The sequence below is a fragment of the Myxine glutinosa genome, chromosome 10, assembly GCF_964187855.1.
Source record: "Myxine glutinosa chromosome 10, kmMyxGlut1.1, whole genome shotgun sequence".
Lineage (NCBI taxonomy): Eukaryota > Metazoa > Chordata > Myxini > Myxiniformes > Myxinidae > Myxine > Myxine glutinosa.
In genome coordinates, this window is record NC_136270.1 from 4,777,351 (window position 1) to 4,797,578 (window position 20,228).

Consider the following 20,228-nt stretch of genomic DNA (forward strand, 5'->3'; position numbering starts at 1 on the left):
CTTTTCACTGGTGCAATGGAGTATTTCAATTAATGGGAGACACAGCCTTACCCTAAAACACATAATAAGATATAACTATTGAACAGGGGTATTCTATGATTGGCTGTGGTGTGGATGCTTTATGGACTAATTATGGGATGACCTTTGACCTTTACACAGCTCCGGAGGCAGGAGGCGCAGAATAAACAATAATAATAATTCACACAATCAAAAAAAATATACAGTCCTCATATCCGCAACAATATATATATATATATATATATATATATATATATATATATATATATATATGTAGATATATATATATATACAGAAATCGGGCGCTACTTTTGACTCACCCTGTATATATATATATATATATATATATATATATATATATATATATATATATATATATATATATATATATATATATATATATATATATATATATACATATATATATATATACATATATATACATATATATATATATACATATATATACATATATATATATATACATATATATACATATATATATATTGTTGCGAATATGGAATTTGACCTCCATATCCGCTTGTAAATATTCCCCTATCTTCTCCGATACTCCCCAACTCTCCCCTTACCCCATTCCCTAGTCCCATTGTCTGTAAACAACACCCATTAGAGCCGATCTTCCCCTTCATTCCCCCATTAAATGTCGTGCCCAGGTCCCCCGCACCACACGTAGACAATTATAGGACATCTTGCTAGTTATTCTTAATCTATGTCAGTTAAGGACTTGTTTCCATTAATTATGACTCTTCGTTGCACCAGAATGTGATGATATGGCACCAGTAGGAGTTTAGGACCTTCCCATACCTCCCCGCATCTCTTCCCATCATCTCAAGCTCCAACAACAACCACAACAACAGCGGCTTTGCGTCCTCACTCCGGCTCGGTTGGCCGCCATTGAACATGTGCTCGACGGGGTTACCCAGAAGGGGCTCCCTGTCGGCCCCTCGTCAAGGGCGGAGCCGGTAACCCCCGCACCCAATGAGAAGCCATGGGCCGATGCCATCTGGGGCGGCGCTAACGAGCCGAGGGCGTGTCACTCCCCGCCGGATATACGCGGCCCCGCGCCGGACGTGACGTGAGATGCGCCCCGAGCTTGGAAGGACAAGACGCCACCCTCCCGAGCGCTGAGCGACCTCCCCGGCATCTCCACCAAAGTCGCGACCCACGAGCGCTGAGCGACCTCCCCGCATCTGCTGGACACCACCGTACGTGATTCTGTCCCTGAGCCAGGTGCACCTGGAGCGATCGCTACCCGCTTTCCTCGCCATCAAATCCCGTGTGAGTCAGCGTTGTCCCGTTTATCTGTGGTCTGTCTAGGGTTAATATAAGGTTGTGTCTAAGTGCCCACCTTCCTATGTTTCCCTCTTGTCCCTGTAATCTAACCTTTTTCCGTACGAATATACTTGAGAACTGAACCCTTGGTGTCGTATTGTGTGATTGTAACCCAGCCGGGTGTCTTCTCTTTCCTATTGAGCCAGCGTAGCGCGATTAGTCAACATTCGGGCACAATCGGGTAACTTGTACGGATACGGCGGCCATCCCGCTCGGCCCACCATACCATCAAAGTCGTATCTGTAACAATTGGTGTCAGGAGTGGGATTGGACCCGGAGCGCGTTTACGCGCTCGAAATTATAACAGCGAAATTTGATTGTGTTTTACAAAAAAAAAAAAAAAAATAATAAAAACCCGAATTTTGAAAGTCGCGCTATGGCGGACCAAGACAGCTGGGGTCCGGTAGGGGAGAGTGAGGCAGGGTCGGTCCAGGACCAAATTGAGGGACGTGAGGAGAGCGAAGCAGCGAGGGTAGCAGACGCGCAAAATGGCGCCTCGCTGGTCACCGCGCCGGCGACCGTGACAGCGCCCCTGGTGGATCCGAACCTTTTCCTCCTGCAAATGGGGGCCCTTATGGACAGGCTAGAAGCCAAAATGGGACAAATGGGAAACCGGATGGATGCTCAGGGTGAGCGATTGGAGGGCCAAATGGGGGTAATGAGGGACGAAGCGAGGGCTCGGAGTGAGCAATTGGGGGTAATGAGGGACGAAGCGAGGGGTACCGGTGAGAAGTTAGACAATAATTTTGAGGAGTTAGACAAGAAAATTGGGAAGTTAGACAATAATTTTGAGGAGTTAGACAAGAAAATTGGGAAGTTAGACAAAAATTTTGAGGGGTTAGACAATGGGATAAAAGAGGTGAGAAATGGGTTAGAGGGGGTAGAAAATAGAATGGCTGCCCAGGAGAATCAAATAGAGGGAGTGAAAAATGGGTTAGAGGGGTTAGAAAACAGTATGGAAGGCAAATTGAGGGACATGAGGGACCAAGCGGAAAGGGAAGTTAAACAAATGGAGCAGCAGATAGAGGGGGTCAGAATGGGGGTAGAAACCAAACTGGATGCTCACAGGGAGGAAATGGAGCAGATGAGGGTGGCATCTGGGCAGGAGATGCAAGTGATGGGAGAGGAGATTAGAAGAGGTGTGAGTGAGGAGGTCGGAGGAGTGCGCGAGGAGGTGAGGCACTGTAAGGAGCACATGGAAAAGGAGGTGAGAAAGGCGACTGTAAAGTTACAAGGGGGCATAGAGGACCTGACGCAAGAGGTGGAGCAGCTGACGGTGGGACAGACGGAGTTAGTGGAGCAGGTTCAAAGGAACACTGCGGTATTAGGAGGTTTAAAAGCGACACAAAACGACATAAAAAACGACTTGATAGCGACGAAGAGGGAATGTCAGATGGTACGTGAGGGACTGACAACGAGGTTGGACGAGGTGATAGAGGTAATGGAGACGACGGACCGGCAGGTGAGGACGCACATGGAAACGGTCAAGGTAGCCTTGGAGGACGAGCTTGAGGAGACGTACCGGGGAATAAAAGAGGTGAGGCACAAATTAGAAGAAGTGGAAGAAGGGGTGAGCGAAATTAAGAAGCGACGGAGAGGGGATAACAAAGAGATAAAAGAGGAGATAAAAGAATTGGTCCAAAGTCTGTGTTCGGATCGTGATGATGTGCTCATTAACCGGATGAGGGATTCGCAGGTGATGGAGGAGAAGCGAAGAGAAAGAGGACCCGGTGTAAGTGGTGACCAATATGGTCGTGCGTATGATGCGCCAGGGGATTTAAGGAGCTTGGGGGTCGAGATAGACCCGGGTGTTCGTGAGAGGCCGTGGGTGAAGTGTGCGACAGGTCTGGTGTGCGAAAGAGGAGGTGTGCGAGAAAGTCAGACTCTGGGGTGTGTGAGGAAAAAGTGCGTGCCAAGGAGTGAGGGTGCTGGCGAGAGTGAGTCGGTCGTTGCGTGTGTGCGAGGGAGCACATGGAAGCGTGGTGTGGTGAGTGTTACAGAGGGTGTGACGGGAGAGTGTGCGCGAGAAAGGTGTGTGACGGACAGGTGCATGAGGAAAGAGTGCGCTGTCAGAAGTAAGGAAGAGTGTCCACCTGTGGTGAGTGTTACAGAGGGTGTAACGGGAGAGTGTGCGCGAGAAAGGTGTGTGACGGACAGGTGCACGAGGAAAGAGTGCGCTGTCAAGAGTAAGGGTGAGTGCGCTGTCAGGAATGGAGGTGGAAGTAGTGAGAGTGACATGGAGCGTGAGTTAGTTGTGACAGGTGAGCGAGGATGTACACCTGGGATGGAAGGATGCACACCTGGAATGGTAGAGCGTGAGTGGGAATGCACGCTGGAGTTGGTGGTGAGGCACGTGGTTGGGTGTGCGAATGAGAGCACACCTGTGATTGTCACAGAGGAGGTGACCGAGGAGGGGGCGCGAAGAGGTGTATTGGTGAGGTGTGCGAGCGACGAATGTGTGCCAAAGTGTTCGGTGGTCAGGTGTGTGACCAAGGCTGTGAGTGGAATGAGTGTACCTGGGTGTGTAAGGAAAGGTACGAGGAGCATGGAAACGGCTGGATGTGTGAGCAAGGGACGGGCTGCGGGGTGTAAGCGTCCAGGTGAAGCATCGACGTTAGACGGGATAGAGTTTAGAACGACTTATAGCCGAGTCGGGCCCTCGGTGCGTGCTGGGCCTCGCTTTGAACGGCCGCGTCCAGGCTCCACTAGGCGGAGCTGGCAGCCCGATAGAAAGGGTCGTCATGGCGACCACTTTGTGGTGAGACGTGCCGGCAGGTCGAGATCGGGGCATTGGATGGCTCCACGCCGAGGTGGTGCGTGGGATCTCGGCACGGGTAAGCCCCCGTCCCTGCACCGAGTGCCGGACGCATCCAGCAGCTGGCACAAAACAACCAGCATCCATTGTTTGGCTTTACGAAGCCGGGCTTTGGACAGGAATTGGCGCACCGAGAGGTATTAGTGAGTCGACTGGGTGATGAGGTTAGTGTTTTGGACCCAAAATTAGAGAAAAGCAAAATTTGATGATTGGCAAAGGATTGGCAGAGTGATGATTGGTAATGGTACAGTGATTGGCAGATGATTGGCAAATTTTTAATTTGTTGCAATTTGAGGTGCAAAATTGGTAGTGAGAGACCCCCGATGTGGTGGGATGGCAAATCCACCATCCTTCCCATGGGGGGGCAAATGCGCACTAGATTATGGGGTGTATGGCAGTGAAAACTAGCCCGGGTGGGTTAGGATATTGTGAGTAGGGATCTAGCGAAGATGACAGTAGGTAACGTTAAGGTTAGTTAGTGACTGATACCTGTAGTGGGGACGCAGGTAGATTAGTAGGGATGATAATGACGTGGGAGCGCAATAGTTTAAAGGGACGACTGGGAAGCGCAAGTTTCAGAGAGGGGTAGTTAGATGAGATGATGCTGGTTGAGAATTGAACAGGTGTGATTGCACAGGTGTGCAATTGGACAGGTGTGTGGAGCAGTGTATGAGTAGTGAGTGTGTGGATCAGCGCGAATGCGCTTGGGGAGAGAAGGGTGCAGGTGGCACCAGGTGTGAGAGCACAGGTGTGCAGGTACAGGTGTGTGGAGAGAGTTGGAGTGAGTGGTACGGAGTGGTGTGCATGGTGCGAAGGTGTGGATGGGGGAAGAGTGGACCCCTTTCACGAGTACCCGGGGCGGGTAGTGTAAGTGTTAGGTAGAGGGTGCAGGTAAATTGTGGTTGGATATTGGCATTTGTGGTGCGGTTGCAGAATGGTGTTGTGAATGGGTGCATTAGTGTTGTGGAAATGGCTGGGCGTGTAGCCTGTTAGTGTGTGTAGTTGGTTGGGCACTCCACCACTGTGAGGATGTCGGCCAGGTGAGGCCGCAGGTGGGCTCTGGGAGCCGGTAGTTGTGGATGGGGCCCGAGGATCCGGAGGATGGACCCGGGTAGCCCAGTGCCAGAGAGGGCACGGAGTGGGGAGAGCGCCAGAGGGCCTTCCCCAGGTAGATAGGTTAGGGTAAGGAGCAGGTAAGCTCGGAGGCAACCGCAGTGGTGGAGGTGTGCAGGTGGGTAGACCCACTGGGAGAGGTACACGCCGCAGCCCAGAAATTGTGCGAGGGCACCGGGAGATGAATCGGGGGAGTGAGACCCCAAATTGAAGAGCACCACAGTTTGGCCAATGGGAATTGGTTTTTAGAACCCATAGTGTAAGAGGGCCAATGGTTTGGCCGGAGAAAGACCCCGGGTAGTGTAAAGTTGTTAAAGTCATTTAGGAAATAGTTAGGATTGAAGAACCTGTCGCACCATACGCAGCCACTTACCTGTGGTGATGATGATGACTCCACACCTGTGTTTTCTTTGTTTTGTTGCAGGAGATGAATCGCTGTGTGGATTTGTGAGACGCATCACGACGTGGATGAGACATTGGGGTGATTCCATCTCTCCCTCCCTAGGAGGGACTGATGATGAATTGGTGATGGCAAATTTTGATGTTGAGTTGAAAATGGCAAATTTTGATGAGAGTTGAAAATGGCAAATTTGATTGGTTAGGAGGGAGAGAAGACGAATTTGGTATATGGGAGGAACGGGGAAGACAGTAGGGATGTTTGTGGATTTGTAAAGTAGATGTTTATGGGTAGTGTTGTGTTTTGTTGATACAGTAAGGGGTAAGGGAGGGGCCATGTAGGTTACCTGGTGGGGGGGGCGTACGGTAGGAACGTACCTGTCTCACCTGGTTCCCATGTGCCCCCAGTGTGCATCACCTTGCATTGCGTGCACTTTTGCGCCCTTACCACCTTACTCACTTGTTTCTTCTGTTGTCTCCCACCTCCGAGGATCTGGCTTTGGGGTAGAGAGAGAGGAGAGAGAGGTGCTGGCGACGCAGTTGTGGGCCTGCACTTTCGCTGCTTGCTGCCGGGATCGATACACCATATGGACCGCAATGTTTGTGGCCACCCACGATGGACCGCAGTTCGTTTGCGGCCAAGCACCACCCGGGGATGGACCTATGGGTCAACGTGGCACCTATGCCATACAGGTGAACCACTTTTAAGTAACACCACCAAGTGCACCACAAGAAGAGCAAGAGACACCTGCAGGGTTAGGGGTTGTTGAAGTTATTTTTTTATTCCAATGAACAATGGTGACTGCACCGATTGGTGGTGGGGTGGTGCTTTTGATGCTCGGAAAGGGTGCTCTGCACGTTATTAAAGGCCGTCGGCCACAGAGCACTCGTGGGTTGGTGTATCGATGTTGGCAAGCGCGCTCTCTCTATGCATAACATCTGCATGTGTTCCTCCAAAGACAGGTCCTGGGTCGTAGTGTAAATATCAGCGTAGTCTTGTAAATAATGCTCCCTACCGGCTGTATGTTTAGTTTGAGGATTCTTTCCGGATTCGGTTATCCTGTGGGTGTGTTTCTGTGAGGAGAAGGGTGCAACGTCGCAGGGGGACATATTTACTCATTTGTGAATATCTGTAAAACTGTCGCACTCAGGGTAGAGTTAATAGTAGAGGGAACTACATTGCGTGCCACACTAAAGTAGGTAAAAATTTATCGGGTCGGGACGCCCCGAGGGTAGAGAAGGGTGCAATGTTGCGAATATGGAATTTGACCTCCATATCCGCTTGTAAATATTCCCCTATCTTCTCCGATACTCCCCAACTCTCCCCTTACCCCATTCCCTAGTCCCATTGTCTGTAAACAACACCCATTAGAGCCGATCTTCCCCTTCATTCCCCCATTAAATGTCGTGCCCAGGTCCCCCGCACCACACGTAGACAATTATAGGACATCTTGCTAGTTATTCTTAATCTATGTCAGTTAAGGACTTGTTTCCATTAATTATGACTCTTCGTTGCACCAGAATGTGATGATATGGCACCAGTAGGAGTTTAGGACCTTCCCATACCTCCCCGCATCTCTTCCCATCATCTCAAGCTCCAACAACAACCACAACAACAGCGGCTTTGCGTCCTCACTCCGGCTCGGTTGGCCGCCATTGAACATGTGCTCGACGGGGTTACCCAGAAGGGGCTCCCTGTCGGCCCCTCGTCAAGGGCGGAGCCGGTAACCCCCGCACCCAATGAGAAGCCATGGGCCGATGCCATCTGGGGCGGCGCTAACGAGCCGAGGGCGTGTCACTCCCCGCCGGATATACGCGGCCCCGCGCCGGACGTGACGTGAGATGCGCCCCGAGCTTGGAAGGACAAGACGCCACCCTCCCGAGCGCTGAGCGACCTCCCCGGCATCTCCACCAAAGTCGCGACCCACGAGCGCTGAGCGACCTCCCCGCATCTGCTGGACACCACCGTACGTGATTCTGTCCCTGAGCCAGGTGCACCTGGAGCGATCGCTACCCGCTTTCCTCGCCATCAAATCCCGTGTGAGTCAGCGTTGTCCCGTTTATCTGTGGTCTGTCTAGGGTTAATATAAGGTTGTGTCTAAGTGCCCACCTTCCTATGTTTCCCTCTTGTCCCTGTAATCTAACCTTTTTCCGTACGAATATACTTGAGAACTGAACCCTTGGTGTCGTATTGTGTGATTGTAACCCAGCCGGGTGTCTTCTCTTTCCTATTGAGCCAGCGTAGCGCGATTAGTCAACATTCGGGCACAATCGGGTAACTTGTACGGATACGGCGGCCATCCCGCTCGGCCCACCATACCATCAAAGTCGTATCTGTAACAATATATATATATATATATATATATATATATATATATATATATATATATATATATATATATATATATATATACCAGTAGAAGCCGAGAAGAGAATTTTCAGTCCACATGTGAAAGCTGCATACAGAGAAACAATCCCTTCTATAAAGGGAGGGGCGCTTTGCGCCTCCATTTGATTCCATTGTGAAAATATCAAGGATTGTGAAAAACACAAAGTAGTAAATGAAAAAGCATAACGAACTCAAGGCGAACACTCCGAAAATCCAATTAGTGTATTCAGCTGCAGAGTGGCCCCCACACAGACTAACATAGGCCATGTGCACTCCCACAAAGGCACAGCCACACGGGCCTGCCTGCATTCCACCCAGGAGCAAGCAAGCAATTTCGCCATCACTTACAGTTCTGGCTCGCCTTGCTGAGTTATGGGATGGGAATGGAGAGAGAGCAGGGATCTGCAGAATTCTTACAGATTCAGAATCACACTCGCCTCTCAGCTGTCTCGCCTGGGTTCGAATCCCGACCCAACTATAAACTGAAATCTAGTGTTTCACAGGCAGGGTGATTCATCAATATGTGTGCCAACTCTCGGAAGGACATTAAATTGGGCGTCCTGTCTGCCGGAATTAGTTGGTGGGGGTTTAATAAAGATCCCATGGTGCCCTTCGTGAAGAGTAGATGAGTTATTGCCGACACTGACCAAATTCCAAATTCCTGCACTGGAGGGCACTGCATCATCGGCAAAGCCACACCCTCAGCCAATGATGCCACCCTGTGGCCTTGTGTTGCATCAAAAGAGGAGGAAGAAGTCTAAGCAGTAATTCAGAATCATGCCATTTCCATCGAAATCATCACTTCGGTATTGTCCATAATCGGTTCCAACCCTGCACAAAAAAGAAGAAGACGCCTAAGATTTAATTCAGCATCATTCAATTTCCAACCAAATCCTAGCTTGGGCATTGTCAAACGACATGTTATATTCACATTGTACGTTCATTCATTGTTGCACGCATTCTTTCATTCATCTGATGGTCTGGGTAATTAATCAAAAATAATGAGGACAGCAATTGACATCCACGCTGTCCACCATTATCACACCCGTAATTGGGCAAGGCTGAATGATGCATCACATGCATGTACACCTGCAAAGACAAAGACCCACCCTTGTGAAAATAGCTCGATGATGCTGAAATGGTTGTCACTGCTTGGGAGTGATCATTCAGACTCAACATTTGGAGAGAACTTAAACACTAAAACCAATGTGAACCTCACCAGCTGGTGAAAAGACACAAAGCACCTAGAAGGTCATCGAGGGTTTGTGAAGATCCTACGCACACAAAAAGATTGGTTATTCATTCGCAATCAGAATGGCTTGGGATAAGAAAATTAACGGCTGATTGCAAAACGGCCAAGATAAGACAGAGAGAGAGAGACAGAGACAGAGAGAGAGAGAGAGAGAGAGAGAGAGAGAGAGACTTTTGTATCTTTTTATTATAAAAATAGAAAAAGAAAACCCCCAAATAGGGGTCACATTGTCATTTCAAGCAGAGAAACAAACAAAAAATATTAATACAGTAAAATACAGTAAAAATTATGCACAAAACATTTCACAAAACAATAAACGTTTCTCCAGGATTTTACAAATGACTTCTTTCACGCACCATTTGGTCTCAAACTGTGGCAGCCTTCCTGTTATGGAGAAAAAGGCAAAGTCTAACTTTACACGGCTCGTCACAAGATTTTTAAACAAGAATAAGGCATTTTCCTCATTAGCTCCGAGATCATCAACTTTTCTTTTTCTTGATTTATACACTGCCATTTTTGCCTGTGCAAGCAGGAAATTACCTAACACATCATTCATATTCTTGTGTGAGATGTCTAAGCCATAAATGAAAACACAAGTGTTGAAAACCAAGCCAATCCTGCCAAAACAATTCTTAAGAAAGCTAAATAAAGGAGCCAACCGTTGACATTCAACATAAATATGAAAGAGGTTTTCAGGTCTTTTACAAAAGGGACATTCATCTGCTAGGAGACTTGAGAAGCGGTGCAGCAAGTGGTTAGAGGGGAGGATCCAGTGTGCAAGTCTCCATTGGAGGTCACCATGTCGTGGCGGCACAGGAGGATGATAGAATCCTTTCCAATTAGGAAAATATGGGGGGGAACAAGGTAAGAGGTCTCTCCATCGAACCCTCCGCTGTGTCATTTGCCCTTGCAAAAGGAAACTTACGCAACCCAAATAGAGGTCTTTTTGTTTAGGAAACCCATTGAATCCTATGCTAAAGGGGGTACACGGAGGAGAGTTGGCAAGAGAAAACTTGCAAATAAGTTCAGGAAAGGTAGCAGGAGAGGCACCTTGTTCGTTGTCTGCTTGGACTTGCTCCCAGTTAGGTGCAAGCTGTACATAGGTATGAAGCACACAGCGTAGCATACGTGCCACAACTCTGGAGGATCGCACGCCAACCAGGCTTGCCAATGCATCAGCTCCAATCCAACTGCCACTTGGGCTTAAAAGATCGGCGACCGATTTTATGTTCTTCGCGACAAAGCGTTGAACGAGGCACCTATCAGCAGGCATATCATGGAAAATTGAATTGTAAAACAAAGGTTCCATCAAGAACATTTGCTTTGTGTACGAATGCGTAGCTCTTGTTGTCGTTAGAGTTCGCCATGCGTTTAGTACACTTTGATAAAACCTGGAGAGGGGAGACATATCAAGATGCGAGAGATCCATCAAGAATATAGCGTGGTCATATCCTAGTCTCCCCGCCTGCTGCAAAAGGCGACGAGCGACGCCGACCCAAGGTGGAGAGGGGTGCATGTACAGCATGCGTAGAGCAACCGAAAGTCGAAAGGCCATTAACCGGCTCTTTATGTCAACCAGGCCTTGGCCTCCATCGGTCAGTGGCAAGCTGAGGACCTCGGGTCGCAACCAGTGCTTTCCATCCCAGAAGAAAGACACAAAGCACTTCTGGAGCTGTTGAAGCAACACTACCGGAGGGTGCAGCACAAAGAACCTGTGCCATAGGGTAGAGGCCACCAAACTGTTGATCACCAAGACCCTTCCACGATAAGACAGTTGTGTTATCAGATTTCTCCATTTTTGCAGTTTCCCTTCAACAAGATCCAACAGACCAGCCCAATTCTTTGCTACTATGGCGTCATTACCCAAGAACACTCCAAGGTATTTCACGCCATCAGTGGCCCATGCAAGAGGAGCAGGAAGTTTGGGTGCCGAGTGACATGACGGACCAAGCCAAATGGCGCTCGTTTTCTCCCAATTCACTTTGGCTGAAGAAGCCTTTTCAAACACGGATAGACAATAACGGACAACGTTAATGTCATTGAGGTTCCGCACAAAAACACACACATCATCAGCATATGCCAGCACCTTAATGGGCCGTTCAAGATGAGAAAACCCAACCCCGGTTAGTCTAGCACGCAAATAACCCAGTAAGGGTTCGATGGAGAGAGCATAGAGCAAGCCAGAGAGGGGGCAACCTTGTCGAATTCCCCTGTTGACAGGCAAGGGTGTAACAAGTCCATTGTTTATCTTAAGCACACTAGAGATATTGTTATACAGTATCTTAATGTAAGAAATGAAGGTCGGACCAAGTCCAAACCGTTCAAGCACTTTGAAGAGGTACCGATGATCGACGCGGTCAAAGGCCTTCTCCTGATCAAGGAGAAGGAGTCCCAAATCTGTGGGGTTTTCTTTGCACAGTTCAATCATGTCTCTTACGAGGGAGATGTTGTCATAGATGGAGCGCTTGGGTACACAATAACATTGGTCTTCTTTCAACAATGAGGAGAGATGAGGAGTAAGTCGCAATGCCAGGGCTTTTGAGAATACTTTATAGTCTGTGCATAGCAAAGAGATTGGGCGCCAGTTTTTAATATAGAGCAAGTCTCCTTTCTTTGGAATGAGGGTGAGAATAGCCCGTCGGCAACTCTGAGGGAGCTCTCCAAGCTGGCAGCTTGCGTTCAAGGTGTTGAGGAGTTCGGGACCCAGTAGATGCCAGAATTTATTATAAAATTCAGTTGTGAGTCCGTCCAATCCGGGCGCTTTCCCAACAGCAAGGCTGTGCAGAGCGGCGCCAAGTTCGTCCAAGGTAATGGGCCCCTCCAGGTAGGAACGTCCACCCTCACACAACACTGGCAGCCCTACGGAGATAGAGGCGACACTGACGGGATTTATTTGCTCCATCGAGTATATTTTCGAGAAATATTCCTTTGTGACAAGTTTAATAACTGATTGGTTGAAAGTGATGGATGAGTCTGCCAAACGCAGTTGAGAGAGCTGTTTGTTCGGGAGGCGTTTCTCTAAGGAAAAAAAATACTTTGTTGGTATGTCTGTCTCGTTAAGGTGCTGCACCCTCATCCGAACTAGGGCACCACGTGCATTCCTCTCAGTTATTTCTTTCAATAAAGACTGTTTTTCGGTTAAGGCTCTTTGCACATTATTATTTTGTCCTGTGACCCTCTGAAGATGTAAAATCTCTAATTGCAATAATTTCCTTGCTTCATAATCAGCCCTTTTTGAGAAGCTCTGGTATTGTTGGCAGAAGCCTTTGATTTGGGTTTTTACTAGATCCCACCACACCAGTGGGTTAACAGAACAGCTTAGCTTCCGTTCCAAGAGATCTGTCCAGAAAGATTCAAAAGCCTGAATAAAGTTGAAGTCTTCTATTAAGCTATTGTTGAACTTCCAGTGAGAACTCCCTGGACACGGTTTCGAGAGTTGAACGAATGCTCGAGCTAGGAAGTGATCGGAGAAACCGGAAGGCACGATGTCAGATTTGCAAACTCCATGTAACAGGTGAGAATTTACATAAATGCGATCAAGCCTCGCAAGTGAGATGTGGTTGTTGGAACAACGACACCATGTGTAGGATTGTTCGGAAGGGTGTTGCAAGCGCCAGACATCATGGAGATTATATTTTGCGATGATATTTGCAAAGAGTTTTGCGGTACATGGTTGAGGTTCCGGCCCGTTTCGGTCGCATGAGGCATTAACAGTACAGTTAAAATCGCCACCAATAATTAGACAAGTCTGCAGATCCAGTGTTTGGAGGAACTTTCTCAGTTCAGCAAAGAAGGAGATCCGCTCACCATTTTTGCTTGGAGCATACACATTAAGGATTGTAAACTTGGCCTGATTGAGGTAGAAGGTCACAGAGGCAAGATGGCCATCAATGATATTCGCAAATTGAAGCGAGGATGGTTGGAAATGTTTCCCTAAGACAAACATGATTCCTGCCTTAGACGAGGAGCTGTTACTAAAGAAACACTCCTTATCCATAATGAGCCACCACTGGGCCTGAACAGATCTGACAGCGTGGGTCTCCTGCAACAACGCTATGTCGAGACCGTTTGCGTTTATCAGCTGCTTGATCTGGATCTGGCGGAGTGAACTTCCACCACCATTGACATTTACTGTTCCAATCTTGAAACTCACCATGAATTAACTTAGAGTCTTTTTCGTCTTGGCGATCAATTTTCTTAAACGGTGACAATGTGTCTGAGGAAAGTTGAATAAGTCAGGCCTGCGTATAATAGCCTGAGCACACTCAAGGAAGGACGGTAAATCGGGAAAGTATTCTGTTAGGTTTATACTGCGTTTCCTGTACGTATTTTGCAAGAAAAGTCGTATTTGTTCAGGGGAAGTAGGACCTAGACTGGTAGGTTTCTCCATTGCTTCCACCTGGCTGTTTGCTTCCTCCAGGTCAGATTCGTCGGAGTCAGTTTTAATTTCCGAATCACACAAGCTTGTATAATCCTGCATGTCGCTGCTGTCATCAATATTGGCACACGGACCTGCACTAGTTGTAACATCTGTGTGCTCTCCCACCGTGGGAACATTGCTTTGAGGAATAACAGCAATAATCTGTGGATTTTGTGAAACAGAAACAGCATCAGCAGATGCAGCGATGTTGCTTCCCCCGACTGCAACAACCTCCGATGGTGTGGCGGTATCTAGCAGAATAGGAGTCTCTTGCAAGATATTGATTCCTGCGATTCCAGCTTCACCCGGTGATGAAGTGAGAGCAGTAACTGAGACAGTTTCGCTATTTTCTGCTGGCGGGAATTCAGCATCATCATGCTCAGGATTAACATTTTCCAAAGTGACAGCAAGTTCATCACCAGTGGCCTCGGCAGGTTCATCACCAATGGTCTCAGCAGGTTCATCACCAGTGGTCTCGGCAGGTTCATCACCAGTGGTCTCGGCAGGTTCATCACCAATGGTCTCAGCAGGTTCATCATCCATGGTCTCGACAGGTTCATCACCAGTGGTCTCAGCAGGTTCATCACCAGTGGTCTCAGCAAAATCATCAGAGGACTTTCCAATAGCCGAGTCCGTAACAGGTGAGACGATTCCATTTGATTTGTTAACAGGTAAACCAGTCCCTGCATGTGGAACGTCTATGTCCTCACATGAAAGGGGGCCGAACTTGTTGGCTGTAGGTACAGGGTTTGTCCCAGGTAAGCCTTGTAGAGTGGCATCGGTCACGACTGGGGGGGTGTTACCGACAGGTTGCTTATTGTTAAATGCTGCCTTTTTCTGAGTTAAATGACCGTCGGGAAGGGTCTTTCTCTTTCTTGACGGAACAATGGTGAAACCATCCCCGACGTTCGTTGTGCTGTTTGGATCATCGGGATGGGAAGGCTGAGCGTTATTGCCGGACATGGAAGATGTTCCCTTCACAGCCGAAGCAAAAGATGAAGAAGAAGAATCCTTGTTGTTTACGTGGTTTGTCCCATCGTTCGACGAAGCCGTTTTTGGGCAAGAGCGTTTCAGGTGTCCGAATTTACCACATTCAAAACATTTCAAGGTGTCAGTGGTTACGTATAATTGGTAATCATGATTATCAATTTTGAATTTCAAAACAATGTTCAGCGTTCTTTCGACGTTAGAAGGAGGAAGTACAAGATAAGCTTGTCTCCTGAAAGACATCACATGTTTAGCCCGGTCGTCCTGGCAACGTAAAGGTAACATCGTGACATGCGAAACCACAGTACCATAACGAGATAGTTCGGAGACCAGTCTCTCGTTCTTCAGGAATGGAGGACAGTTCGAGATGATGACCTTAACGGCTGGAGTGTCGAGAGGGGACACGAGTACGAAATGTCCGTCATCTGTCGATAATCCTGTACATACAATCTCGTGAACCAGTTCAGCCTCGGATACGAAAATAACGACACGTTTGTTCATTCGTGAGGCCGCGCGAACTTTATCAATACCGATTATGTTGCCCACAGCAATAACGAGGTCTTCGACGCTGACCTCGTTCGGTGGGACACAAACAACGCCATGTCTACGAGTTAACGCTTCGTATGCCGCGTAACGTGAAAACGAAGTCATAATTTACAGGGGACGAGGGGGGGGGGGGTGGGACAGGGGACGAGGGGGGGGGGGGACAAGGGACGAGGGTGGGGGTGGGATGGGGAACGAGGGACGGGGGACGAGGGACGGGGGACGAGGGACGGGGGACGAGGGACGGGGGACGAGGGACGGGGGACGAGGGACGGGGGACGGGGGACGAGGGACGGGGGACGGGGGACGAGGGACGGGGGACGAGGGGGGACGAGGGGGGACGAGGACGGGAGAGTGAATATCGCTCTCGAACAGTGATTAATTAATTACGAGCCGAGACAGATTTTCAAAGGCGAAAACAAACACAGCTGGTGGAGAAAAAGCGATCAGCCGGAGGACGGGATGGGCCGCCGATTAATGCAAAAGTTATCCACAAACAGCTGCGGGCTCTCTTTCTCTCTCTCAGAAAAAGGAAAAGGAAACAAAGGACACGGAGTGAATATAAATACAAACGAGATAAGAAAAAGGGAATCGAGGAGGGAAAAGGGAGGCAGAGGGGGATGGGGGAGGCCGAAGCCCCGAAGTGTTGGGTCTGATCAAAGGGGAGGGGTTGGGGCACAAATGCAGAGTAAGGATGTAAAGATAAACGAACAGGGGGAAGGAAAAGGTGAGATACGACGTGGAAAGGGACAAAAGAGTAGAACAGCAGAGCAGCTCGTACCTCACCACACATGCACAGCCACCATCTTGCCGCGCCCAAACACACCGACAGCCAGCAGAGGGCGCGCGAGAGAGAGAAAGAGAGAAAGAGAGAAAGAGAGAAAGAGAGAAAGAGAGAAAGAGAGAAAGAGAGAAAGAGAGAAAGAGAGAGAGAGAGAGAGAGAGAGAGAGAGAGAGAGAATTTTAAACACCGTTTCTTTTCCATAAAATACACAAGCAGGTCAATCCATAGAGCAAAGGGGAAAAGCAGAAGTAGTTACAAGAAAGGGGAAAGGAAAAAACAAGGTGAAACAAAAACAAAGCATCACACTCTTGATGCAATTCTTAAAACATTACGACGAGTTTCGAGTCCTGAACCACACACCAAGACCTCGTTAATGCACCATTCTCATTCAAAAAGTTCAACATTCTCGTTGCTCATATGGTAATCAAATTCCAGCCTTATTCTTGTTGACACCAGCGCTTTAAACATGGTAATGACGTCATGACCATAACATTTATCAATCTTAATTTTTCTTGACTTGTAAGTTGCATATTTTGCAATGGCAATCAAGAAATTCAACAAGGCACCAGCATTTTCACAAGAAGAGGTAAAGGGTACACCAAAAATAAACATATTGTCGTGCAACTCCGATTAACATCAAAGTTGCGGATAGGCCTGAACGGATTTATTCGGAGGCAACAACCAATACGGATTTTACTATGGTCACGCGGGAGGAAGAAGGGAAATGGAGACTGCGTAAGCGCTTAACTGTGGACGGCGATCGAACTCCAACGGACACGGGTGTAACAGGGAATAGAAAATAATACAAGGGTTTATTGGGAAAAGCAAGACAGGAAAAAGCACGCGCCGGTAAAGCTAATATCCTAAATCGGGACGTCCCCACACGACTGATATCAAACACAAAACGAGGGAGATGAATTACGAAAAGAACACGTCACGTCGTTCAAAATGTATGCGGATGCGGCTTATCTGGTCTTTCGTCGTCTTTGTGGCTGCCATCCAACACCGCTCCCTCCGGCCCGATCGCACACCACGAGGTCCCTCGCTCCAAGTCCCACAAGGCCGAGCACCATGCACCAAAAGCACCACGCGTCGTCGATCTCCAACGCGAGCACAAACTCCAGAACCAAGAGGAATGGCGAAAAGGGGGAGAGAGAGCGCAGGTGTGACTGCACGCTATGGTTCAAATCCGAGTTCGCTTTCTCCAGACTCTTCCGAACTGAACTGGACCGAACTCACACCGGGACTGAACTTAGTTCAGCGCACCTCCAAACTGCACTCTGAACTGCACAACTCAACTCCCTCAACTCGCCTGGCAGCCAACTCAATTCAACTGTACTGCCGACAATGTCGTCCGACCCTCGCTAATATCTCTTGGCCGATGGCGTCACATTGGCGCACTCCTCAGCCAATCCGAGCCTCCCCCGGCTCGCCGGCTCGCCCAGGTCACGCCCTCTGCGTCACTGCCGCTCTCTCTACTCCTGCTTCTTCTTCATAGCACGTGCTATGCCAGGTTCGTAGGCCTTGCGGAGGTGTACATGGTGGCGGCCGATTGTGGCGGTGTTCCAGCCCGATTTCCCGTCTATTCTCTTCCAAAGTCATGTCAGGGGGGAGGAATTATTTAATGTTGCGCTAGGGACCTAACTAAGTGTTTATATGGTTTGCAGTGCCATAATGGACAAAGGTTTGGCTACCAGGTTTGACACACAGGGGTTTATCTTATCCCTACACTATCTAACACCCGAACATCCTGGTATGTTCACAGGTATACTCTTACCCGAAAAACCGGACCACACATGGAACTTATTACAGGGCAGATCCCCTATCGCGACAGACGAAGCATGTTACCTATTCAGATCTACCTGACTCTAGATATTGCTCTACCCTACCGACATAACACAGCCCCGCCCCCCCCCCCCCCCCCCCGGAACCATAGCTCCTGCTAGGTTCACTGCAGGTGCTACCATTCCAGTCTTAACACTTACTGTCTCACACTTAATTAACCTACGAAATAAATCAGGAGGGCTGTGGGAAGTGAGTCGGACTTCCTACCTGTTCTCTTAACATGCTAATCCCCTTAACAATCATGCAGTCAAATATGTACATCTCATTCGTTGTTCCTGCGGAGGGAGGAAACAAACAACACGCAAAACCTATTTTAACCACAAAACTTACTCTTACAAAAATTCACAACTCTATGAACATTTATGCATACCCCGGTCTACAGACCGCGTCCCCCGGTGGATGCCACAAGAGACAACCTTACCTGCGGGGCCATCCCAATGCACACCTAAATTTCCGCCGGCCCTGTTCAGATGTTACAGGTGAGTGACATGGCTCGGTGGATTTCGCCCACATTCATGCAACACAACCCCTTATCCACTCATTCTCATTCCAAAAATCCTTGCACACAAAATCATTTCAAAGCACATATTTCACCCCCCCCCCCCCCCTGCAGGACCATGGCATTGATGTCATTCGTGTGTGGATTTCATTTCTGAACGAGGCAGCGGGGAGGTACCGCACAACAAGATGGTGGGGGCGCTTCAGGCTGTCGTGCCCACAGTCCCAAAACAAGTCAACCGACTTACAAGTTCATTGCCCCCCCCTCCCCCCTTTACCTCTTGGCCCCGTGGCAGCCCAACAGCCCTTTCCGCCGTTACCCCGCCGGTGAGGGTCTCCACACACCAGGCTCGGTTGCCTCCTGCTGCCGCGCAGCTCAACGGGTCGCCGGGGGTCTCCTTTACCCCACGGTGCCCAACCAGACCCTCCACCGACGAGCTCCAATTTCCAGATACCACTGGCTGCCAGGGGTAATTGCCGCAGAGGGGGGCCGCAGGCATCGCTCCTCAGAGCCTGATCTGTACCTGCGGACACACACACCTTCCCCACCCAGAAGATCCCCAAAACACATTTCCTCCCCCGCTGCCATTCAATTCTCACACATTTCAGCACAATTCCAAGCAGATTAATTCAGCACAATTTAGCACAATTTCAGCACAATTCCACCCCCAGCTCTCTCTGTGCTCTGTCCCCCAAATATTCCTACAGGTCGCACAAGATCTGCCAGCAACCCTCTGATGGTTAAACTGCCGAAATCTCGGCTCTCCGCTCACCTTCACTCTTTCATTCCTCTTTTCTCCCGCCTCTGGAACAAACTCCCTCACTCCCTTCAATCCCACTCCTCCCTCCAGGTCTTTAAAACAGCTGTTCACCACCATCTCTTATCTTCCCCCATCCAAAACCTTGATCTTTTCTACCCCCGCTAATTCACCCCAGATCCACCTTGTTTGAAATTCCAACTTCTTTCCTGGAAGTCCTGGCAGTGTCCATATGTTTTATACCTCTCCCACTGCCCCCTTCCCACGCCCCCCCCCCCCCCAAAGCCCTCGCCCTCTCTCAGATCTCTCGATGTCTCCATGTCTCTCGGTCCCTGCTCTCAAATGTTGTGTTTGTGTCCTTCCCCCTCTCTCCCCATCTTGTCTACCGCTCCCTATGTTATATGTTTTATGTGTCGGTTTGTCTTTCTGTGTGTTCATGTGATTAATGTTCGCTCTTTCACGAGCCTCGATATTGTATACAAAAAAAAAAAAAAAAAAAAAAAAAAAAAGATGTTACAAAAAGTCGCCATGGCCTGCTTTTTTTTTTTTTTTTTTTTTTTTTTGTATACATAATCGAGGCTCGTGAAAGAGCTAACATTTATCAAACAAACAAATCAAACAGACAAACAAACAAACAAAGAACAAAAAAGGAGCGGTGGACAAGATGGGGAGAGAGGGGAAGCACATTAACACAACATTTGTGAGGGACATCGGGAATGTGTGGGAGGGAGAGGGCTTGGGGGGAGGCGGCGTGGGAAGGGGGTGGAAGAAGGTAGGAGAAGTATAAACACAAGGACACCAAGGACTTCCAGGAAAGAAGTTGATATTTAAAAAAAGAGGATTTGGGGTGAAATTAGCGGGGGTAGAAAAGATCAAGGTTTTGGATGGGGGAAGATAAGAGATGGTGGTAAACAGCTGTTGAATCATTACACATTTCCAAAACACAATAATCACCACTCATTCTCAGTTTCCATTCTCCACAACCACATGAAAACACATAACCACAACACTAACACAAACGCCACCCACAAGACTCTGTGGCACATATTCCAATCCC